Source organism: Acyrthosiphon pisum, chromosome A1 (assembly GCF_005508785.2).
Source record: "Acyrthosiphon pisum isolate AL4f chromosome A1, pea_aphid_22Mar2018_4r6ur, whole genome shotgun sequence".
In the NCBI taxonomy this organism is placed as follows: Eukaryota; Metazoa; Arthropoda; class Insecta; order Hemiptera; family Aphididae; genus Acyrthosiphon; species Acyrthosiphon pisum.
In genome coordinates, this window is record NC_042494.1 from 36,931,923 (window position 1) to 36,955,887 (window position 23,965).

The 23,965-nt window shown below is 28.8% G+C and overlaps 1 protein-coding gene across 3 annotated transcripts in view; it reads right to left on the reverse strand.

Moving 5' to 3' along the window:
- Positions 1-23,965, reverse strand: part of LOC100163617 (location of vulva defective 1) — a 56,116-nt gene that overhangs the window by 14,256 nt on the left and 17,895 nt on the right. For 2 of the 3 annotated variants that reach the window (XM_016805946.2, XM_029486987.1), the window contains one exon: positions 9,527-9,712. The gene's annotated coding sequence lies outside the window, so the exon portion shown is untranslated. Of the gene's footprint in view, positions 1-4,545; positions 4,792-9,526; positions 9,713-23,965 lie in introns of those variants that run through there. The other variant, XM_008186690.3, reaches the window with a different exon arrangement.

The following is a 23,965-nucleotide window of genomic DNA, read 5'->3' on the forward strand; positions in this document are numbered from 1 at the left end:
ATAAACGAGTGCGTAATAATATGATATTTGCACCCATCATCCGTCCCAAAGCATAAAAACAGGCACACGTAAAAAATAATAGTAAAAAGATAAACAGTCAAAATATATGTATAGTGTCTGTATTATATAGTCTTACGCGCTTTGCACGCTCGCTGGTAATATAGGAATGCGTTTACCGTTATAACGTGTTTGGTGGACTAGACCCAAGGAGAGCGTGTGTGTGTTTACGTACATAATATTATACGTTATGATGGTATAGCACTATTTTTGTATACACATACGATACACCTAAGTTATACAATATACATCAATGTCACATCTCTCCTATCCGAATAGAGCTGCGGGGAAGAAGCGTTCACACGTTAATGCGTGCGTATGTAATATATTGTATACCTTATAGTGTAGGTAGGTACGTATAGTATTATTATACTAATTACCAGTTAATGTTTAATACTCGCATATTATGTCCATCACCGGAACGTCTCTATCGGTCATCGGGTTACATCCCCGGAAGGATCTAGTATATAGCACGAAATTGAGTAAATGGCATTATAATTAATTATCAACTATATGTTAGTCTACCTATATAATAATATTAAAGTATATTACGATTATCGAATATTAATACACCGTATATCATTACAACGGTGATTTATAATAGAGGCGTATATGTACTGAACTATAAAATATAATATGAATATTGTATGCAATATATAATGTGGTAGCCAGTGGTCGTGTGGGTCATTGTTGACTGCAAGCATGAAAGGATAAAATCGAACGGCTCGCGGCATACACGATATACACCTACCAGACGGTCTCACGTTATTTTCGTCGGTCCGCGTCACCGCAATACTTATTCGCGGACTTGAGCCGCGCCCAAATAATAACAATTAAGCCCTCCGATCGTCACAGGCGTGTGCAGTTAGCTGTATACATATCATAACATAATACACAGATATAAACCGTATTATAGTATACTGTACAAACGTAAACGGGAAATTTTTATTCGGTCAAACCTTGGTATTTTTTCGTTCGCTACTCAAGAGCAAAATGTATTTTTTTCGTAGGTGTTGTATTCGCCTACTGTCGTATTAGTATTAGTTCGTATAGTATTATATGAAATAGCAATTACCTACATTATATCATATTGTACACGCGTAATATGATTGATGTTAAGACTCACAACTTTATTGAAAAGTACTACGTTCGTTATTTTTACAAGTTATATGGTATAAATTATGTTGCCTTGTACTTTTTTGCAGTATACGTTGTAGATCAATGTGATTATTACATTTATTTGTTATAATTTCTATAATTCCATAATTCATCAGTAAATCTATGATTCAGTATAAACGAAATCGCTTAATATAATATATACACTTATTATACCTAATATTATGCATAATAATATATTAAAAGTTATTTTATCCACGTTTATCCTTTTTATAAAGTACCTACCCAACTTCCTACTCTAAATTAATTTCCTACCTAATATTATGTACTTATTTAGTCAATTATAGCTGCATATTTAAATTTTAAAATGTAAATATACTATCTACAGTAATATTTTAAAGAAATCATTGTATAAACAACATCAGTAAATCGCTTTATTTTTATTAGATAAGTAATTAAATTTTTTGTCCCAATACAAGTTCTACCTAAGTACCTAACTACTTGTTATTTGAAAATGCTGTATCAACGAATAACCCCGGGGTTGAATTTAAGTGAATATTTTTAATTTATTAAATTATTGTCTGTTAAACCCGGATCTCAATAACATAAAGACTTTAAAAACGAATTGTTTTAATCAAGTTTGTATTTCGTTGGGCTTGTCAAACCTTAATGTATAAAAAATAAAATATAACTATAGTAACACTATGTCATCTATTATCATATTAAAAACAGCCTCCTTACATTTATGTCCTAGGATCAATTCACTAAGGCAGTTCATGAGCTACTTAATTATTTATTTAAATATTTTATTTAAGAAAATAATATCATGATCTAAAAGCGATATCATGTAATTTCTTTCTTACGAAAGATAATTTTATCGAGGAAGTAAATAACCAGTATTGATAAAAATAGTATTGCATATACCTATCTGCAGTTAGCTGGTATTATTAAGCGTTTATTATAAAATATTTTATTTATTTAATTATTTATTTATTTATTACAAACTACAGCTATCTATACTAATTAAAATTATGCTTTATGCATCAAACGCAATCATAGGTACTGTACCTTACAGAATCTACAATTATATACAATTTTATGTTTTAATAATTATTAAAGCAGCTAATTTACGTATTTTTTAACTAATAAACAAATTGTTTGGAGCATTATTTGCATACGTGTACCTATTAGATAAGAAATTTTCAATCAGGTGATTTAGTCCGACAATAGAAAAAAAAAAATTCTTTAGATTATGGTCAAATTTAGAAAGTGAACCTAGATAGCATTTTTACCGTCAATCAATTAATTGAAATGAATATAAGTATATAACCTGTTGAATTAACATGGACTTGATATACAACTATAGTTAATGTGCATCCTTGCACCATGAGTAATCTATAATGAGTAGTGCGCAAAACGAAAACGGGGCCAGCCTATGAGTAGAACGAGTTAAAAAAAATACCACTGTTGTTTTTTCAACCATATATCGTACGTGTTAAAAAAAATCACACGAGCATATTTTCTACGTCAAATAAAGGATAAACTCGGACGTCTGTTTTTTGTGTAAAATTATAATAACTCTTGTCACGTTTCATTGATTGGACACGAAGCAAACATCAAAATGCGGAGAAAAAATGTATTAATTTTATATTTGAACATCATATTATAGACTTCCATCTCGTCTCAATAAAATTATGGTGGAGTAGGAATTAATACATTTTCCACAGTTGTTAGTTGTGTGTCTCACGACCCACAATAATACTATAGCGCGCGTTCCAAGTAAAATATTTAATATACTATATTTCATGAGAATTAGTACTTAAGTACTTTAGTACCTAAGAGTTAGTACTAATTCATACTTATTAGTTATTACTTGTGAATTTATCATATTATATTCAGATATGATCGTTGAGCGATAATGTTGATAATAACTGTATGTTTTCCATAACTAATCGTGTTGAACATTGTAATAATTATTATAATATGTTTTGTCGCAAACGATGATATAATATAATATTATACACTGTAGTACTATACAGACTATAATATCATTGTTATTATTATGATACATCCGAATCTTGTCGTTTTAATTGGATCCTATTGTTTTTGTTATTAGATTTATTTTTTTTGGTTGTTAATTTTATTTATAGTGAATTTTATATGAAAAAGACGCGTTCGCGGGAACCAATCTGATTCCGAAACGCGGTCAGTTTACAGGAAGGCCATTGCCGAGTCACGGTCGGACGATTTTGTCAATAATTCAATGAATATAATATAAACAATGATTTTTTACGCACGAATAACGGACAATCTTATACCCCTGGTATTACTACCTATACTACCTATATAGTACCTAAGATCAGTCGAAAGATGTAATTATAAAACGACCGTTTTGCACACACATGTGGCACTTGTAAACACGCATATATGCTCACACCCGTGTGTTTATAGGTAGGTATTGTATACCAGAACGACCGATTTTGCGTGTGTGAAAATAGACGTTTGATGTGTTAAGAACAGTTATTATTATAGTATTACCGCGTGTCAGTTGGACCTGTTGGACGTAAGATCATACATACATGTATAATAATATGATGTGTGAGTGAGGTCAAAAACCCACACGTCAATGTACTCGACGTGTTTAAAAAAACAACGTTATTAATATTATTATTACTAGCATAATATATAAGGTGCTATATAATGGATAAAGAACAGGAAGAACAGCGAATCTGCCAAATATTAAATAATATTATGTTTATGCGGCATGGGAGTATAGAGTATAGACTATATATCATAAAATGTTTAGGATTACGCGAATTTTCGTGTAGGTGTTACATATTGTGTACTTTACCGTGACGACAGGGTTATAACTTACAAGTGACGTGCATTATATACATACACCTAATATAACTATATTATGTTTTACGCTTAGAGCAGTAGCATTTAAAACGTTGAGACATTACGTGGAATCAGAATTATAATATATTATAAACTAATAATAATCGAAAGTCGTTCATGCGTATCTATATTACCTACATTATTATGTTTTTAGTAAAAGTTGTTGCCTGAATAGGTACATGTACATCTTGCAACATAATATTATAATAATATGAGACTTTCATAATATATTATTTAATGTTAGGTATCGTTTATTATCGGTGTAAGCACTATAGTTTCCAAAGACCTTTTGTAAAGGCATACAATATATTCTCTTAGGTTGGACCCCGATACCGAAATTAACAAGAAAAAAGCTCATCTCCCCTTTCACGATTTCCGGCTTGGCCCTTACCATTGTTGTTATAAGTTATATTTATATATAATATTAACAGCAAGCGTATAGCTAGATTATAACAATAGTGTAAAAGTACTCACTTAATATCTTTGGGGTTGCGAACGTCGTGTGAGAAGAACACCGTACACGCGATACAGTTGACGGGGGGGAAAACGGAACGAAAAACGACTTCTATAATGTGTTACGAATTTATGATAATACTGTATAATACGCGATGCGGACAATGGGTAAGCGATTGCGTGGCGGGCGCGAAGACGGACGACGGAACTATGAAAACTGACCTGCAAACGCGAAGACTGCGACGGGCATAATAATAATATTATATCCACGGCGGCGGCGACGGCTGCTGCTGAGACCGGCGGCCGGTGCATCGAACTCTCCTCCTCGCCGTCCCCGACCACTACCGCGGTCGCGGTCGCCGCCGGTTACACGTACGTATAGGTGACTTCTTCCATTTCCATTTCCGAACGCCGAAAGGGTGACCTCCATAGCGGGTTATTATTATTGTCGTAAACATACACACACATATATATTATATTGCGTATAGCGTACGTATTACTAATTTATATACGCACACACGGTCAGTCGGTTTTCGCGTACACAAGACGACGAGAGAAGACTACAATCGAGGTGCATCCGTGCGCGATCAAACGAGCAGAAAAAAACTAGGCAACGACGCACAACAACAATAATAATAATACCTAATAGAAGCCTGTGAAGACATTTATTCTCGAAGGCTCGCGTGGGATGCGATCGGTTCGACCGAGTTCGACGAGTTGTATTTGCGTATATTATCGTTATCATTATTTTGTATTTAGGTGTACCTATATTATACACGTGCCCAGTATATTATAATATTATAATGACACGTTTTGTATTACGCATGTAGGGTATAATAATATAATGACGGTCTGACGACTTTCGATCGCCCAGATTCTGTATATTTTTTTCTCGATAATATCCGTACGCAGGTTATAATATGTAGGCATGAGCATGAAAGCGCCATGACCATAAGTACTAACGTCGATCCTCGATATCATAAATATCGTTTAAGTATTCCTTTAACATAGAGTAACCGGAAGAGCCGACGTTCGGGGCACATATACCGCGCATGCGTATGATTTTAAACCTATTGGCTATTATAGTAGTTCTGCAACACATATTACAATATGCCTGCAGCAGTGCAGCCTGCTTGCATTTTGTATACGAATGAGTTGAGTTCTCGCGAAACACTTTCGAATACTGAAAAAAATGTCTGATTCAACTAATCAACTCTGTAGAACTGTGTTTCCCGTACTGATACTACACGATAAAAACGAATTTTACGATGACCTCATCATCAAAATAAATTATAAATATACGTGGTGACCGTTATAAAATTATTATCTTATGATTTTCGTACAATATTAAGAAATAGGTACATTGGCCAAATTAGTCGAGTTTTAATTAAAACTTAAATTAATACATCTTTCTTTTCAGTAGTATTAATTATTACATGCTTTGAAATACCGTATTGTTTCTGTATAGATTGATTTTATTGAACGATGTTTTTGCATACAATGTAGGTATACGGACACGGTGTATAAAATAATATTATATACATCTATTATACGTGTTGTGTATTATAGATACTACAGTATAAGATGCGTGCCTATTTTTATTTTTGTACGTTCTATTATTCTTTTTACAAAATATATATTAAAAAAAAACTGATTTCTTATTAACATCTAAAATACACTTATACGCTGTATCAGTTATCAATGCAATTTGTATTAATATGTTGTTTGTGTGTGTTTTAATTTAGGTACTCATAATTTTACGTTTTTATTCTGTTTAACTTTACTACAAATTCCGTTATACGAACATCATAAATTTATCACAGTATAACACGATTAATATGTTCAAGGCTTAAGTTTTTATTAATTTATACTTTTTGGAAACCATAATGTCAATAGGTAATAAATTATTTTTAAGATACATAATGTATTTTATTTTTGCTGTTTTTTTTTTAATTAATTAATTAATTAATTAATTTATTATTTAAAAAAATATATATAACAAACCTATATAGGTGCCTAATATAGGTACTAATTAATAATATTATACATTTTATAAAAATCAGTCAACAATCAACAGTATTCGACACGTACAGACGTTATGGGCGTTGGAAATTAAAATAATTAAATAAATTAATAGAAATTATAATAGATAAATAATTTTTTATTTCACCGAATAATCCTTATTGTGTATCAATATCTATAGTTCTTCACAAAATTACAAATGTGTATAATTTATTAACTCTACTTTTAATGCATAATTGTTAATTATTATATCACAATTCACAACTATTATTTTAAGTATGAAAATCCAAAAAAAAATTGTTTTTTTTTTATTATTGAACAAAATTTAGTTTATTTACAATCTGCATTTATAAATTATACAATGGGTAAATTTGATGAGAGTTTATTAATAGGAGGGGGAAGTCACCCATTAAAAAAAAAGTCACAATAATATTTATGTTACATATACCTACGGCTATACCTATATTAAATCTTATATTATTATTTATTATATGTACCTATGACGTATACATTCATTGGTGACTTTAACGCTAGCGGGGCGGTTCCATTTTCCTCCAAAAATGAGATACCGTTTTCCTCCACAAAAAAAAAGGTTGGTTTCCATTTTCCTCTAAATTATTTTAGACTGTAACTTTGTCTATTTTCCTCCAATATTTTAGCCAGTGTTGTAGTATTACGTTCCGTATTATAATGATAGAGTAAGGCTAGAATCCAGGGCTTGCAAACGTTATACTAACGTCATATTTGACAAAAAACGATTGAAATTTGTAAACATAATTATAACAGAAAACGATAACCAAAAATAATTAAATACCACAAAACAAAACATAACTATTAACAAAATATATTATAATATATCATTAAAGAAAACATAACACAAAACGTAATTTATAAGATATCATTAAAGGAAAAATAGGGCCATTACCTACCCGAATTAGTTATTATTTTTTGAATTTTATAGATATTAACACCATTTTAAATAACGATAAACGCAAGACTGTATATCTTTTTAGTTATGAATAACGATAAACGCAAAACTTGGATAACATTTTAATTCTGTATAACGATAAACGTACAAGTTGAATAACATTTTAATTCTAAATAACGATAGACGCAAAAATTGCGTACCTAACGTTTTAATTGTAAATAACATAAAACAGAATTTTTTTCAAATGCAAGCCCTGCTAGAATCACATTTTCGGTTGATACATTCTGGTATCGGCTATATCTATATCAGCTGTCGATGAAGCCTAATAAAGAATATTTTTTATTTTTTTGATATGCATAAATTATTTATATTACCAAACTATTTTACTATTTTATTTATTATTTATTTGAGGAAAATGGAAAGTAGAGGAAAATGGTCAAGAATTATTTTTTATGTTTTTGGAAGAAAATGGACAGTGGAGGAAAACGGTATCTCGTTTTCGGAAGAAAATGGCTACGGTCCGCTAGCAACGATTAATTAACTAATAATATTATTTAGTTATACTTAAACTTTAAATACTATCTTTAAATTGTTATCATTGAAACATAATATTAGGTAGGTACCTATATAGTATGTTAATTATATTTGAATAAAATAAAACTTAATTTTTTTACAATTTCTTCAAGTTTCATTTCTTTAAGAAAAACATTAGATAAATAATATAGGATAAAAATATGTAGAGTCTTAAATATTTGTGTGTGATACAACATTATATTTATTTTTTATTTTAATATTCATCACTTAATTATAAATATTAATTATTAAAAGACTTTTTTGTTGAATGCGACATGTACCTTCCTATGTAAATTTATCATCCATATCCGGAATATTTAGATGAGAATTTATTTCATAGGTTAATTTAAATGTTTTAAATAATCTAAATACTAATTAGATAGATTTTTTTTTATTTAATTATTCCAAAAATATTAAAGGTGTTTAATAATAATTAATGATATATAATAATATTATGTAATTACGAGTATATAATATTAGTATAAATTATTTAGAAGCAAAATGTGTTTTTAAAAAAATATTAGAAAAAAAAAAATGTCATAACTCATAAGTCATAATAGACATAATAATAATATATTATTAAAGACTATAGTATAGTATGTAAAGTTTCATGTAGAATTAGTAGGGTATAGTTATTTATGGCAACCATCAATAACGTTATTATTTTTCGGATCAATAATTTTTACGTGATCATCCATGAAAAATAAGTTTATACTGAATAACACAATGAATTCATAGGTAGCATAAAATGTACCAATACATTGTAGAGCATACTTAATAGTTAATACATTTTAGACTTCAATCAATTTAGTTATATTTAGTAATGAGTAAAGTAACAACAAAATATTATTCGCGAATTAGGTTCACATAAATACTTGTACCAATAAACGACTATCACTTAAAGATTTAATAGCAACTTATCACGCACATCAATTCAATATTTTCCTAGACCTATTTTATAATATGATTATAGTTAATACCTTAATACCTTTGGTCCATATATATTTAAACACGTATTCTATTGATGGGTGTATAAAATAAGTGTATTTCTCAAAATAATCTACTTAAAAATATACAGTAAAGCAGGTTAAATATCTCATTTGAAAAAAAGAAGTATGTATCGTCACAAAAAAATCGTTAGATGGTATACATTTTTGAATAATTAATAATATACGTATACCTAATGCTTAAGTACACTTATACATTCCAAAAACTAGTATTTTAATGAATTTATTATTTAACAAATAAAAGAGGTCGAGCATGCTAGGTGAATCATTCTGAATATTACAATTTAACTTAAATTAGGTTCTTAACATTTAAAAATAAATAATAAATGGAAAAATTAATCATGCAGTTAATATATTATAATATATTATAATCTATAAACATTTTTATATATTATAATATATTTTCAAGGAAAGTGGAAACTAATAGAAAAATGTAAAATACAGTAAGGTTGTTATATTATAAATAAATTACCTGATTTGAATTATCATATTTGCTCAAAATTTCAGATTGGTTCTTTTCTGAATTTGTCGATATAATATATTATTTTGTCGGTTTTTCGTACTTAATATATACAGACGCTCAAAGGGGGCATTTGGAAACAGATCTTATCAAACATCCAATACTTGGCAGATGTTTTAATGTGATTGAATTTTAGCTCTGAAAAAAAAAACATTTAATTTATAATTTAATTATTTAGATTTACTGTCAAATCAATCAAATGTTGAGAAAATATACACGTCATCCCAAAGCTATGATCACATACAATATTTTCATAAACATAATATAACAATTATATTAAAGTATCGTCATCAGGAAGTTATTACTTATTGTAAGTGATTTGTTTTCTCGGAATAGATTGATTTAATGTTTTATCATTTTGTGAGTAAGAACAGTAATAGGTAGATAGTCCATTACCTATGTATAGTTATTAGTTATAACCTAATTAAAATTACCATTGTTAATTATTATTTATCTAGGTAAGATTTTTGATGGGAAAATAGTCGTGTCCTAGATTGTGGGAAGACAGACATTGTTTCTGCGTGCATACAGCAAAGGGAGCTTGAACGTTTTTTGTTCCCGTTATAACAACAACGACAATAAGAGCCTAACGCTCAATTTTCATTCACTATTATTATTGAAGTATAAGGACATACATGAAATAACACGGTACCTACATGCGATGTATTATTTGTTTTGCCTATATAGTGACTTTATAGTATACAAATAAAATTACACTGTAATCGGAGTGTTTGGTATAGGTGTAGGTACTAGGTACTATGTATTTTGTATTTATTTTTCATCGTAAACAGTATACAATAACTGTCGTAATAAAAACGGAATATTGCTCAAAACGATAACCATATTTAGCTGGTAGTACAAGCTCCGATGATTAATATTATCTAATACGTACAGACTTCCTATAAGGAATGATTATCTAGTTTATAGTAATTTTGACATCGTCACATAATAATATACGGGATGGGTACTCACAAGACGACCACGGTCACATTATATTCGATATCGACTTTCTATTTAAGCTTACGAGTATTTATATGTATATTATATTATTATATAAAAACCAATTCTGCCATAGTGGTTATCATTATTTCGTACATTTGCATAACCGTGTCGTCTTCCGAACGCAATGGTGGTATAATATTATACTGTAGCAAAACGCTACTGCAAGTACCTACCTATAAAATATTCTAATACACTATACCCACATAGTGTGTTATACTCCGTATGGTACTTAGATATAGATAGAACGGGAAATTGTTTTATCGGAGGAAAAATAATTTCCAGTTCACAGAATATATAACGTACGTATATATCATACCTATACATGTATTAGATTATAATATCATCTAGTCATTGCCATCGCATCATCGCAAATATAGGTTGATTACTATATGTACATTGTACCTATATACCTAAACGATTTTGTGTTTTCCGCAGACTCTCGTCAGTGGTTGTAATTAATATATAGTAGCAACAATCGATTTCGATGTCCGTAGAAAATGTTTAACGATATTAATTATTGTGATCAGTCACGCGTTCAGATGAGCCGAGTCATCATTATTTGGTCATGATAATAATATTATATAGGAACATGGTGCGCGTTTATATTTATAGGTAGTATATGCACATTGATATATTATAATTTATAACATTTGCTGTAGCCGCTTGATGAAGACACGCCATCAGTGCATAATATAATATACCTATTGTAAACATACATAGTATATACATTATACATATATATAACGTAGGCATACACCGAAACGCGCGACTGCAAAACGGTTTGCTTTGGACCGAAAACTAATTTCGTTTTACGCGGCACGAAAAATGTAGTCCGACGATGAATAATTATCAAATAATTTCCACGGTGGTTCTGTGAAACTTAGCTTAATTAACTGTTAAATATAGCGTCTATATTATTTAGACAATACGTAGGTACCGTAGTCGTTTTGCCTTTTCTGACCAGTTACATTTGCAAAGACTCTCGATTCTCATCAAGATAAGACTATAGAGATACGACAACGTTTCGTATGACATTCTGGAGCTACTTTCAAAAACAAACGACTCGTTGAAAATTATTTAAGATTATAATCTTCCCACTGCATTTGTAGGTTATAGATGAAGGCATAACAAATAGAAAATTTGCCATAACTTTATTTGTATTTAGATATACTTTTATGGATTTGTGTTTCGATATGGTGTTTATGTCTAATATGCGCTATTCTATGATAACGTCTTTACTATAATCTTATTATTACTGCGGTAAGTCCCTATTGATAATAAGCAAAAAACAGTATAAAACTACCACTTAGATCAGCGGTTTCCAGCCTTTTTAGTTGTGCGGACCAAAGATTATGTAAAAAACTTTGAGACCCACTTACCAAATATACAGATATAAAATATAAACACACACAAAAAAACAATAGAAAAAATATAGACGTATATAAAAATCTCGATGTTGATGATGACAATTGAAATTTGTTGACCTTTGATTTAAACTCTCCAACAGCGTCCACGGCTCAGTACCACATTACCCGCGACTCTGTATATTCATGAGTTGTGAACAGCTGACTTAGATAATTGTATCTTCTACGAACCTAACTTCCTAGTTTCTAGTTGTAATTTATGAATATTAAGTCTTATATATAACGAATAGTTAATATTATATTAGGTAATAAAATTCTTAATTTTGTTTAAATGTATTACGTATTATTAAGACACGATCAATAACAACTCGTTATGAGTAAAGTGAATACTAAATTAAATTTCTAAAATAATATTGATATGCAATTATTTAACTCAGCCTAACCCGTGCAGTATATATATTATAATGTGTTTAGTTATTTATTAACGTTATTGCTTATTATTACAGAACTAGGTTTCAATTGTTATTATATCAAAGTATGTACAAATTATAGCATTCTAATATATAGTTCATAATTCTTTATAAGAATAATTCCTCCATTTTTTTTTATCCAGTGTATTACACTTTGTCAGCTACTGATATTTTGCCTTTATAACTGTGATAATAACCGATAATATATAACATATTAAAATATGGATCTGGTACAGACAAATAAACTGATGGTCCGATTTTTCATAGATTCTGTGTGCTTAGAGTTTTATGCGTTTTTTCAGCAAGGAGGGAATACTTATTTAAATACTGTTTTATCTACATTACAAAATAATAATATAACGCAGTGTCAACTTGCGATTGCCACCATAACAGTTGTGCCTAGTCCGCAAAATAATTGTAGCCACTCGTGATAACCAGAATTTAAGATAAATTAAATAACCGATCAATACAAATGTAGGTTACATACATAAATATTGGATGGTGGATAGAAACCCTAAACTATAAATTATAACTCGATAGTAATAATTATTCTAAAAATGATTTTCATATTTAATTTACTTAGTCTTTTAGTTGTATTTCTGCACTTTTAAGAATATTTTAAATGGTATACAATATGACACACCTACTACCTACTACCACTATATTTAACACATGTAATCATTGAAACATTTAATAGCAAATGATTGACTAAAAATGTTATTATAACATTATTAATACAAAATGCTATAGTATACGCATGCACTGTTGGCTGTATTCTTGTGAATTATTGCATTTAAAACACTTTCCGTAGAGTAAAATACGCATTTTTGTGTCTACATTTTGTAGACCATAATATAACATGTGAAAAAAATTAGTAACAATTTCACAGAGAGCTGGACAATACACAATTATTTGTCCACGTCCTACTACGCGACTATTATGGTATAGTTATCATTGCTGAGTGCTGACATAAACGAATAGTACCCAATTTCGTTTCGATGGTGCGCAAATTCAAAACAAATGGTTTTTTCTCACAATCATAATGTCTATCGCTGTCCGATAGTTGTTAACCGAGCTCCCACATACAGTAATATGTACAGCGATGACACACACACACACCAAGATAAATTGTATTTTATTACATTTGTGATTTTTAGACGGTTGTAGTGCCATTCCTTCCGTGAAACGAATATTTTTGGTTGAGAGGTGCATATAATAGGTTCACACACATGAAACATGTAGTAATACATAAAATATATTATATTGTGCATCACGCACGTGACGGAGATTTTATCGAATACTAGGTAATAATACGCGAATATTATAACCATTAATCGCCGTCGTATATTCGTATGAAATGAGTTAACATAATAAAAAAAAAGTCTCTTATTATAATATGCCGACTAGCATAACAAATTTATTAATTTAATGGTTAACTAAAATGTAATGGACCAATAATTGTGAGCCACTAAATCACGTTTAGGGGACCATTAGCTAACTGTTGATTCATTAAATTTTTAACGATCGTTTATACCACGATGGCATTACATTATTGGTTTATCGTTATAATTTGTCATAAAAATTAAACCAAACAAATATGACGTATATAACCACTTGTAGGCGTTTTGACGTTTCGCGTACCATGTAGGCTATATATAAAATATATATGTATGTCCATGCGTCATGTTATATATTTATATTATGTGGTATCTATATATTATGTATACATGCAAACACGTAAAATCATCTGAGCACGGCGCCAATCGCATAGAGTGCGTAACCCGGAAATTTTTTTGAGGTCAAAGTGGTATTCATTATGTATCGGGTGTTCTCGACTTGACTGTGACCTCGAAATAACTCCTGCCCGCTACTAACATTCTTCGCTTTTATTAGATAGATACTCGATCCCTCTGGTGCGTACGTTTCAAATATTTACATTGGAATTCGCGCACTCAAATATTTGATTGAAAACATCGTTGTAATAATAATTAATGTTATTACCGATCACGGTCGGATAAAACCGCAATACCGCATACTCTACGACGTAGTACTACATGTGCACGAGGCTATACTAGAGCTGTAATAATTATTAATAGTATCTATTACCGAAAAATAACATCTTACCGGTACTGTACCTGTTACCTGTATATCATATAGGTAGGTACCTACCTACATAATATTATGTGCGAACACTGACTATTAGATATATAGCGTCTAACTATTAACTGCCAAGTATTATATAACGCGTCTTCTACGATGCTTTTTGCCTTTGCTAATTAATTTAGATGGTGTAGTTTTTTATTTATACCACTGTAGTGATGGTAAACGGGGGGGAGCAGATGACCTCCCCTCCATATGTGCTTTTTTTCAATGTTTGATATCTGATAACCATAAATTATATTTTTAATAATCCAATAGTGCATGTTAAAAAATCAGCCATATCCTAACCCTCCCCCTTACATGACAAAATTATTTGACTGCCACTGTTTACCGCTGTCTTCTTAGATAATTAGTTAGGTGTTGGATACTTTAGTAGGTATTAAACGTTTAATATTTCCATAACGTTTGGCAAGCATTCATTAAGCATGGCTAGAAAAATGTTTTCAGACCATTTGTCAGGAACGAAAGTACCTAAATTATTTATATCAATTTCACCATCGTTTAAATTTTAATACATTTTTTATTATTTCTTCCTATAAAAATGTTATCAGAAAATGATAGTCAACGTTCCACATTTAGTTTTTTAGTATTATAATATTAAATAGCATTTTCGTGAAAATGTTAATCGTCGACTTCAATATAGTATAATATTATGTACTTAAGTCTGTACTCGTAACTCATAAGTCATAATTCACCACATGCCCTAAGTTAAAAATTTAAAATTAACATGAATTTCTTGCCGTGGATACTATAGTCAAACGAATAAACAAAGTATAATATTACGATCACAGTGTAATACATAAGACCACTATACCTTTTGTAAATGAGGGGTGGAAATCCAAAGCGTACTATTGCCAAAATACTGATTTTTCAGGAGAAGCGATTTTCTGTATCTTCTTTTCGATAACCAATGTCAATTAACTGAAGCACTGTAAATGTAAAGTATAATGAGTTAAAGTGATTTTTTTTAAAAAAAAGTTCATTTTTTAAGTATAAACCCTATTTTTTTGTCATATAAAAATGTACAATAATCCAAACCGTACCTTTTCCATTAATTTAATGGAAATAGTACGTTTTTGAAAACCTAATAAAATGTACTCCAAAATGTGCTTTTTCCAAAATTAAAAATATTATTAATTTCCAATTCAATGTTTTTGCATTTTAACGTTTTTTATGATCACCAGATTTCTAGATCTTCTCTTTGTATTCATATTTTATATTTTATAATATTTATTAATATATTATTATAAAACAATGTGAGTGTGCGTCGTGCGATTAAGCGAACAACAAACAATAACTGCATCGTGGTCATAGAAAATATTCGCGGGAACATTTCATTATCAATATAAACAAACCGTTTATAAATAGACAAGTAATTTTGAGACAAGGAAGATTTTTTAAATTATTTAATAATATATTATTTCTATTAAAACGACTCAAATGTGTTTAATTATCTAGGATATATTTTTAATTTAATTTCAAACTTAATGATTGTAATAATAACTTAATATTATAAATTATAAATTATATTTTAGTACGTTTTGGATTAACTATTTTATTTCCTTATACCTACAACATGGGCAATAGTACGTTTTGACATAACGTAAAAAAAAGTACGTTTTGGAATAATTTACGGAAATAGTTCGTTTTGGTATAGTTAATAATTAGTGCCTATTCTTTTAACATGGGCAATAGTACGTTTTGGCGTAAAACTGGAAAAAGTACGTTTTGATTACCTAAATATAATTTCCATGAATGGAAAAGGTTCATTTTGGATTAAGCAGTCATTTTTAACAGCTGATTTGACCGGGAAATAGTACGTTTTGGTCTATTCTGACAACACCAATCGATTTGTTGACGTTTTTTTTTATAAGAATCGATATCTAACTCGTTTTTTTCAATTTTGGCAATAGTACGTTTTGGATTTCCACCCCTCAAATATACACCATTATAATACCATTTAGTTTATAAACGCGTACTAACAAAATATGTAGGTATTCTAAATTCCTATATCTATTGCTGTAACATATTTTAATAAAATCCACTTGTGTGTAATGAAATTAAACAAAATACGTTTTTCGTCTAATGCGTCCTACATAAATATATTATAAAATAAAATAAAACGCATGTAGGCTACACGCGTAGCATTATAGTTATATAAATATAGGTACTGTCACAGTGAAATTCTATATTTATATAATTGTATGTATACGCGTCGTATAGTATTATATTATGCACTACAACCATATAAAATGTATAATAATATGTATGAATGTGTGTTGGTATATATATATATATATATATATATGCACGATATGTATACATAACTGTATACAGTTAAATACAGTTGGGGTCACGTTTACACACACACACACACACACACCTATATACACATGTTGAAAACATTATGCCTGGGTAGATCAGTGCACTGTGTATCCTTTCGGTCCGGTATAAATTCTATATAATTATATGACGCTCGCGATGCAGTTTTTAAATTACGGCGCTGGTCGTGAACGGATGATACCCTATATTATTATCCGATAGAGATGGATGGAGTTATAGGTCGTCAACTGGAAAAACAAAATCAAAATAAATACAACAGTATTATGTATAGGATAATATGACAATGACGTGTGTTAAGTGTTAGCACAAATCGCTGCGGTAGACGGTATCGATATTATACGAAACCCGATATCATCGTATACGCTTTTATATTATATGTATATACTATATATATATTACACCCGCAATACCTTTAACGGCTACATAACTTTAGGTAGGTAGTATAATATTTTTTTCACTCCGATTTTTAAAACGAGTTGATATCAATAATATTACACAAACGTGTATCACTACAAACAGCGGCCTATAAACCTAGTAGAATTAATTTTTTTTATGAGTAAATTTATGCAATGGGTTATAATTTTAAGCGTAACGAGGAAGTAGGGGACATATTTTTAGTTTTTATGCTTAGTTTTATACTCGATTTTCCTGTTATAACATTTTATTATTTACATCACGACTGCAGAGCTGTGCGATCCAATCACCACCAAAATAAATTACATGATTTGTAGTTTTTCGGCTCTACCAAAAATAATATTATGCAACGAGTGTGGGGAGAGCCATAATTATTATTTCTAAAAAAATGTCACTGTGAAAATAATTAAATTGGAAAACTAAAATATTTATCGGATAACATGAGTTATATACTATTAAAGTAAAATTTACATACTAAAAAAAATATTTTGTTGATGGACTGTCAAAAAAATATTGATCGTTTTACAATAATACATAATTATATTATATTGTGTTCTTTTTCAAAAAGCATATTAATTTGTATATAATACTTCCACGAGCATCTTATTGCGAGAAAATAGCTATGCGGAAACAAATAATATTTTATAACCTAATACCTACAATGAAAAAAAAAATAGACTAAAATAATATTCTAACTGCCAGTGAATAATAAATAGTGACACATTTCATAGTACAATAAATTTAGTAAAATGTAGATCAAACCATATTATTAAAATATTCAAGAATTAACTAAATTGAATCCTAACTGTTTCAAAAATACAGAAATACACACGAGTTTAGTTTTATATTTGTTTGCACCTACATAAAAAAATGCATCCAATTATTTTAATACATCGGAAGAATGTTTTTCGCAGTCATGATGTTAATGAACTTTAAAATATGATTTTATTAAAATAAAAATGACCTTACAGCGCACTGCATGGTGCATACAAAACAAATTAATAAAAACACGTAGATGATACATGTTGTTATAAATTATGTATTTAAAAGACTACTCGTGATTTGTGACTCATACGTTTAGACGTATTGTATTTGACAATCGATTTATCGATGAAAAATACTAGAACGAGATTAAAATGGATAAAATGAATTTGTATTTTTAATGGTAACGTTCAAGGTGAAAAGTCGATTCGTTTTATCAAGACAATTATTAATATAAAATGTTAAGTCTATTGTAAAAAAATACAAGACTGTTGACAAAATTGAATAGAGTGCCAAAATGTTTAATTCAACGAAAAACAAATCGAAACATTTTTTTTCCCTACAATAGTTTTCTTCTTACTTGTAACTTAGTTGTTTTAAAGCTTAAACATTTTACTCATCCAAATTTAGGTAATGAGTAATAATTAGATAACATCTTCTATCATCCAAATGTAACGGTAATTTAACGTATATAATTAATATTGTTAAGACGTTTTTAATTAAATCGCTTAGACTCGCTTGAGAATACTAATAAAATAGTTGGTACTATATGAAGTCACAAGTCAGTATAAACTACAGTTATAATACAATTTTTGAATACTATTTGATATAATATTCTATCATTAATACATAATTACTCTGCATAGGTACAAGTACAAATTTATTATTGCATTATATTGCATTTTTTTATTAGGTAGTCGTATTAAAAAATATATAAATATTGAAAAAGTTCATTTATGATCAAATTAATTATAAATACCAAAATAAATTACTGTCGATGGCAAACTAATATTAAGTATATAATTTATAAATCTGAGTTACTCTTTATCAAATGTGTACAATGTAACACAAATCATAATGAATTGTCTTGCTATATACGATTCATATTTTATATAGTTTCATTGATATTATGTTAAGTTTTGAATACAATAAAGACATGTCTAAATAATATTATAGTGCCCATATTTTTACATAATTATCATATTTGTTAATACATATTGATTAAGTACCCTACAACATATAAACATAATAAATATCATATTTGTTCAATGATGAATATTTTTTTTAATTACTACGAAATTTCTAACAGGTTATCGACATATGAACGTTATTTCCACAATTAATAATTATAATTATATTCTAAGACCGAGTAAGTTGATTGATAGTCGTCAAACCAGCTTTATAAATTTAATAAAGAAGAAAAACATAAAAGATACATCGTTTCACTATAATAGGTCTAAGACTTTAGCGGTATTAGTACCTATCTAGTGATTTTCAAGCATCAACTCGATTGTGAGATATAATATTGTCACTATAACTAGTCTATTATAGTTACCTGTGTGTTTATCTAATAATTTATAGAAGTATAATGATTAAAATAAGTAGGTATTTATAAACAGTTCGTACAAGCGATTACCTAGTCAAAAAAATTTTGGAGTTTTGCAAAAAAGTAGTTTATGTAACATACAAATATAATATGTACAATGTATGTCCCGTAGTTTCTTGCACATTACACATGCATATGTGATAATATACACTATTATATACATAATGTCATAATAAATATAATATAATTATACTAGCAACTAGCTGATAATGCACGGCGTTACTCCGTTAAGTATAAAATTTATTAAAATGCGCAGATTTTTAACACAGTTATTGGGTTGTTTTGATCACATATAAATGACAGGTCTAAAATGATGGCCAATCACAATAACTATTTTTTGTTAAATCTATTGACTAAAATGTTATGAAAATCGGTTGAAGACTGGATTTTGATTTAATATAGTACATATATATGTATTTATTATTAATTTATAATATAGTTGATCCTGCGCGGCATTGCCCACGACAAATCAAATAATGTCAGTGGATTTACCCTGTCTTGGCTGTCTTCAACACCGTTAAATATGAACTGCACAGATTTTTAACATAGCTATTTGGGTAAATATCGGTGTCTTCTTATATTCAGTTATGAAAACTATTTCATTTTCTGTAACCAATGACGACTCTACATACAACCAAACAAACAAATATTCGTTTTTCGTGAGCCAATAAATTCCTCTGTGAGCATCTCTTTAAAATGCAAAATTTAAAAATTGGCTTTGGGTTGGGATGCACATTCTCGAACCTCAGATCTAGTATATGATCACTTATGTAATAAATTTCATTAGACTTGGCTGTGGATCGCTTACACACACACACACATTTTATTGTAAATTTATATTGTAGGCATTATAGTTATAGTATAGTAACGTAAACGTATACTATTTATTATAAATTATAATTCAAATTATATTAATAATATTTTAGATTATGAGCAGAGCGATGGATGTATTGGTTTTACAATAATGATGTATGTGTTGTTTTTTTATGTCTAAAAAATCTTTATATTGGAAAAATACTTGAATCATCAACATTTAGAGCTGTAGGTATCTGGTAAGTTGTAAATCGAATCTAGTTGATAATTTAGAGGTCAAAAGTAAAAATTCTCAGTATTTTTCAAAATAATAAGAAAAAATTAAAATAATTACAGCATAGCGCAAATGCGCAATATATAGGTATTTTTGACAAAATCCATTTTTTTAAATTCATATAATATTAAGAGACTTGAAAATAACACAAATTATTTAAGTATATAGGTACTACGATTCATTGACATTATGGAGTCTTATTTTGAGTTATCGAGAGTAAAATGCTATTGAGTGTAATGGTAGTTTCAAAAAAATTTCATTGTAGGTAGTTCGAGAAAATGAAAAATTTGAGATAATGATGTTATATACATAATAAGAATATAAGAATAAACTGTATTAGCATTTTATAGACATACAATTATTATCAAAATATTTTGGCTTTTTATTAGACATTTGAAATGTTCTACTTTATTTTAGTTTTTTTTTTTTAAATATTAAAACATGTTAAGTAATTCATTTTTGGTCAAAAACATTGAAAACAAGATTCATTTTGATTTTAATGTTTTTATACAATATTAAAAATCGAAAAATATATTGGTCCAAATTTTTTTTATAAGCATTTCATTTTAAATGTTTATGAATTTCTTCAAAATCTCACATATATTTTGTTATTAAATTATAATATTATTTAATTAATAATTAATAATTTAGGTAAGTCGTGTTTAATCATACATTGCCGTAAAATAATGGCATAAAATATGTTATTGAAGTTTAATGTTTTTTAAGCGCCCGACGAATCTCAACCATGCATATACAATTAAGCAATATGAATTGCCTATACAATGTCCATAAGAATATGAAAATTCAAGAATATTTAGAATTTTATTGTATATTTGTATGTAAATAAAGGGGAAGAGTGTTTGGAGAGGTGATGCCGTGATGGCCTGTTTGGCATATGTATCTGCTAACTGATTTCCAAGGATTCCAATATGACTTGGTGTCCATATCATTGTGATAGTATGGGCATTTGTTTTGAGTGAAGGCATCTAGGTTCTGATTACCTACTATTATTATTGTTCAAAAATATAGATCTATTTTCGGGCGAATAAGGTAGGCAACACTAGATGCACTAAGTTATATTTTGCGCTGCTCCGCCGTCTCTATATAACAAATACTTCATAATTTGTAATATCTATGTTTAAAACATGTTTTTAATAACTATGTTTAAACGTATTTTTACTGTTTGAAATATCCTTTACAGATCAAAATTGCGTTCTCTTGAAATTAAATATATTCAATGTATATTAAAAGCATGTTATTTTGTAGGATGCTTAGATACTAAATAAATGCACTTAAGGGGCCTCGCTACTGCCGTCAATTTTGGCTGAAAAGACCTAAAGGATTGACAAAATTTAAGTTAGTTAACGTTGTCCGATTTTGATTCTGAAATAAGATTTGAACTCAGCAGAAAATTGTCTAAAGATCCTACGAAGCACTTTGTAAAAACTTAATTTTATATTATTGTTAACTGTAATTGAAAACTTGAAAGTATCGACTTTTTTTAAATTAAAATTAAAAACGGATAATGTTTCATACGATCTACAGACGTTTTTCTGCTTAATTCGGATATTTTTTCAGAATGAAAATCAGACAACGTTAAATAACTTTAACTTTGTCAAAACAAATGTATGTTTTTGTGAAATTCATGAAGTGAAATTGATATGGTTATCGAGTTATTGACATGTGCATGCGCGTACGAGAGAGGATATTTGCATTTAATTTCACTCACACTAATAATCATTTACAACTAATACATAGATCCCGGGTGTCTATGACAAGATTAGAAATTGCCTAAATGTTTCCCCTTAAATAGTGACCATAGCGAGGCCCCTGAAATAAATAATGAAAGTTTTTTCAATAGTATATTAGCATGAAGTATGTTATTAACTAGTTTTAATTTTTATTGCATAGTATTAATTGCGTTTCAATTTTCATTTGGTGATAAACTGATATGAGCTTTACGGTAAAAACGAATCTCGGTATTTAAATTATGTCGCGTGTTCAGTGCTCCGTATAATTGTGTATAGTCGTGAAGCCGTTATATTTATAGGTTAGAATATATTTGTTTGTACCTATTCTTTTATTCACGTGTTGTATATTTCAATATTTATTATCGAACAAAACTTGTGGCAATAGTAACATATCTTATACTACAATAGAGAAAAGGTCTTCACGAAATACTTTATAAGAATATTATGAGGAAAAAAATATCATCACAGTTTTACTATTACTATCAGATTTGCAGCTTGCAGGTCATCATAAAATTTAAGTGTGAAGGTTTCGAGATTTCAATAACAAATTACCCTATACAAATTAAAAATAACGATTTGATTAATTTGATACTTAGACAAATGGATTTTCTCAGCACAGCATTTGCGGGCTCGTTATAAAATTGCCTATATTGGCCCCTTTTCTACAATTATTTTCGTTATAATAATATCGGGCCAAAGGGTACAATCAATTTCATATACGGATCCGAGAAATTTTTTTCTGCGAAGATCCATTAGTTTATTGAATCATAATTCATAATAATTCATCACAATTACTGATAATAAGTACTGGTTTTTGAATTTTACGTTTTTAACAAAAAAAAATTAGTATTTGACTTATTTGAGTTACACATATTACTGAATGACATCGACTTCATGTCTTATTCTAAACGTTAATAAACCTATTAAATATATACGACTCACATACCTAACTGCAAAAATCCGTATTATTGAGTTGTGTATGATAAAGTGTTTTATAAAATTATAATTATCCACTTATATATTTAACATGTATCTATTATATATTATAGCTAAAAGTTAATAGTGACAATAAATTAAAATCGATAAAAATAGTCTTAAAAAATAATTTGACTATAAATTTGGATCGAATTCTAACTTTGGGAAAGAATACATCCAATGAATAATGCTCCATTGCAGTGAGTTCATAAGGAAAGTTAACTCAGAAACGACAGAAATTACTTGTTCAAATATTGACTTCAATATAACAAATGCTCTTAACAATCTGCTTAAATCGAATAAATTCGTAATTGAACTATCAAAATGTGGTGAGCCTGATGAAAAATCACTTTCTTGGTATATTATATCATATTTATTGTATTTATAGTATATATTATGATAGCTGAGGTAAATAATTTAGCTTAGTTAGTAAACATAGTATTGCGAGTGCGCGATT